Source organism: Malus sylvestris, chromosome 15 (assembly GCF_916048215.2).
Source record: "Malus sylvestris chromosome 15, drMalSylv7.2, whole genome shotgun sequence".
Lineage (NCBI taxonomy): Eukaryota > Viridiplantae > Streptophyta > Magnoliopsida > Rosales > Rosaceae > Malus > Malus sylvestris.
In genome coordinates, this window is record NC_062274.1 from 29,948,450 (window position 1) to 29,952,602 (window position 4,153).

A 4,153-nucleotide genomic window follows, 5' to 3' on the forward strand; every position below is an offset into this window, starting at 1 on the left:
AGGGTGAAGCAACTAGGGGAAGCCTTTCAGAACTGTCGCTGGTCTTGGGTTCCAAGATCATCCAATATGGAGGTGGATGTTCTTACGTCCGTTGATTGTGCGGAGATATACGATGTTGTTTGGATTGATAGGCCCCCATCTTCGCTGGTTTTTGTTTCGAACAATGATGGTCTTCCTTGTTCTCATTAGTTGTTAGTTGGCAGTGTAAGGGGTGACGTTTTCACTTGGTTGAAGCGTCCCTTTCGTTGTATCTCCTTTCACCGCTTTCTTTGCTCTCTTTAGCTTGTTGTTTACCTCTTGGTAGGCTTTCCTGTATTCGTTTTGGCACCTTTGCCCTGGAATGCACTTCCTAGTTCTCAAAAAAAAAAAAACAGATACTGTTTCGCAAAATGTTAACGAACACATCTTCGTAGACAATAGTTTTTCGCCTAGCGAGATGAAAAATGTCATGTTTAGCTACAATTAGACCGAGTCAGAACAAAAAAAAGGAAGCAACTTTATACCAGTCACATGATCCTTCATGGTTTTAGTGTAACCGGTACAGGAGATTCTACACTTTTCTGATTAATATGATTTGGATACCGCATGATTGCAAGTGATTATCTTGGTTTCATCATAATTAAGACTTTGAAACTGAAGCTCACTGAACTATATCTATGGAGTATCAGATGCCCATCTTATGGCGCCTTCATGCCGATTTCCCTTTCACAATCAACATGCAAAGAAAATCAAGCTATGGACATGGACTTTATCCAATTGAATTTAAAATATGGAATTTTAATGAAAAGGACTTAGGTCAACTTTTTTTTTTAACCAAAAACCATCCGCCACTTTTATTTAATGAAAGAACTTGAGATTAATGAAAATGACAAAAGCAACATATAATAGACCCAAAAAATTAAATTCCACGGGCAGAAATAAAGCGCAACATGCAACATCAAATCTTTATTCCAACTTTGCCTTTAACAGAAGTTAACCCAACTTCATGTTATTTACAAAATTGCCATTGAGCAGAAAAAAGTCAAATAAAACAAAAAAATTTCAATTTTCTTTTTCTTGCAACAAGCGTTGCAACCCCACCCCCAACCCCAAAATTAAAGCTCATGTCCTGACATGATTAATATAAGAACCATCCCCATTTCCATTTTTCCTATATGGCGTCCCCTATCCCCACTTCTATTTTTCCTCTACACAATTCGCACAAACTAAAAATATTACTTTTCAAATTCAATTTAATAAACAACGAACTTACACTTCCATTCCATGCATATATATAAAAAAGAACAAAGCTTTTCCCAAACAAATAATCTACATGTTCAAAAAAGTAAAATAAAAAATTAGGTAACTCATGTAAGTAGTGGATTGTCTTGGTAGTTAAAGTTATTTTGTCAACTTATGCGTTGCAAGTTTAACACTTTATCCCCTTATAATAAATTAGTATAGGATATTGCTTGTACTAAAAAGAATAAGTAATTAGTATGGAATATCGCTTGTACTAAAACAAATATACACATCAAATTAAAATTACATAACAATACCCATTAATTATCTTTTATATTAGCAAATCAATTTTCTTGGATTATAGCTTTATAAGTCGCTTTGTCATGTCCCAGCAACAACCTCAAAATAAATCAACAAAAAGTGCATTGGTATCATACTAGCAATGTGATACTTTACAATTCCGCAAGTAATAATAATTTGGTTCTATTTCAGAAATAGTATCTATTATTTTGATGCAGTTTCAAAAATAATGTTTATTTTGTTTCATTCCATAAATAATGTGAGTTATTTTGGTTCAGTTTCATAAATTGTGTCAGTTATTTTGCTGCAATTCCAAAAATAGTTTGTGTCACAGCCCATCCCGAATAATTGATTTCCGACAGTGCGAAATGACGGTTCTAACCTTTGAACGTTAAAGCTGTAGTGTGTGTGTGACTTGTTTCGGAGACTTGATATTTTTCCTTGGTTGGTTGGTGACCACGTGGAACTCACACACACACAATACTCACTCTCTCTCCTCTCCCGTATCCTCCCATCTCTCTCAGACTCTCTCTCTTTCCCTTACGTACGGACAAGACACAAAGCTCACCCTCGAGCATGGATTGAAGCTTTAAAGGTAAGGTCCTTGTTCATTGTAACCTCATGAGTCTATTGATACCCTTGTTTGGATGGGAATGCGTCGGAAACCCGAGAAACACTAACCTCGATTTTGTGCACTGTTTATGCACACGTAAAACCTTGCATTTCAGGGAATTCTAAGCACATAGAAGGCTTAAGGAGGTCCTCACGAGCCTTGGGGTAGTTCGTTGGAAGAGTTTGGACATCGGAGGGCCGAGATCGAAGCTTTTCAAAGTTGACCGGATTATCGAGCTTCCTCAGGTAGATTCTAGTGGAATTCAAAGCTTAAAAGTAGTATAACGTGATTCTGCATGTTATTAGCTTCATTTTGGTACCAATTGCATGAAAAATGGTGAAGAAACGAAGGAGAATAGTGGTTTTGAAATTTTACCCAGAAACCGGCGAAGTCGCCGACGACCGGAGAAGAAAGGGGAATATTCCGTCAGTTTTGACGGAATATGCTGACGCCGTTAGTTAGGATTGACGGTTACCTTTAGGTTTTAACGGAATATTTTGAGGAATATTCCTGATGCCGTTTGTAGGATCCGTCAGGATCCCCTGCGCGTGGCGGCGCGTTTTGCCGTGCCTTGGCCGGCACGTGCGGGGTCAGAAAATTATTTTGAAAATTTTGGTAGGTCCGTGGAGTTGTATAGATCACTGTGGTATATTCATATACCCATTTTGAGCAATGTATGAGAAGTTATTAGCTAGTTTTGCCTATATGCTTTAAAACAACGTTTTTATAGTTAATTCGCATATAGGTGAGACTTATCTCGAGGATGAGCGTATCTATGGGCGACTCGGGGGTTACAACCCGTTGACATACCAGTGAGTGGGCTTTTGTTTTTAGTATATATTTATATACTTGAATATATTTCCTAGAAATGCATTTTTTAAGGAAAGCATGCTTTGAAATAATATGCCAAATACTTCTATCTTTTGAATATGCATTTCATAGTTGCATATATATATATAAATGTGGTGTTGTGGAGGCACAAGTGAGTTAAGGTAAGTTATGTTTGGTTATGTGAATCATTGATGATATGATATATGATATGTGATTAAGCAATGTTGAGCTCATAAAGCTGCACCTAGGGTGATTGTGAATTAGCCAGAGATATGAAGTACATGCCTGTTTATTTACGTCACCTCCCACACTATATGCTCATATTGGATCCAACTTAAATGCACAATCTTGTTGTACAGACCTTATTTACGGTTCCGACTCTTAGATGACTAGCGATTTATCGCCCGGCTATTATGAGAGAGTAGAATTGAGCATAATTATATTTCACCCAATCTTGTCGTACAGACCCCTTTTCAGTGGTTCCGACTTATGTGCAATATATTGCCGTATAGGTTATCATAGTAACTCCGGCTAGATTGAGTTTGAGCTATGAATTCAGCCGTACAGACTACCACAGGAGTTCCGGCTAACATATCATATTTCTATGAATTTATTCTTACATGAATTGCTTACTCTTATATATCTTGGCATGACATACATTTGAATATGATTATTTGAAGCATGAATTGAATTGATATGATTTCATACATATATATATATATATATATATATATTATGTATATGTTGTTATCTTGATTCTGGGAAAAATTATACATGTTTTATAGCGAGGGGTTTGATATGTTGATAAATGAAATGGTTTTGTAAAACATTTGTTTTTGCCCACTCACGTTTTCTGTTTTGCGCCCCTCTAGGTTTTAAGTAAACTTGCTGTTGGTGGCTCGAGGATGTTGGCGGTTCTGACATATTTGAATAATAGTAGGACATTCCTGGTACGATGTAGCTAGTACTTTTCCTACTGGACTACACCTAAACTTATTATGCTCTGATTAGGAGTGTTTACGGTTGTAACTAACTCCTATTACTTTCAGTTATAGTGCACTCTAGAATTGTGACTCTAGAATTGTGGTTTTTAATTAATCGCTATCTTTATCGCTTCCGCACTGTGAATATGGCTACGTCACTCTCACATGACAGCCAACATGCCTTGACCTCGGTCGGGGTGTGTCA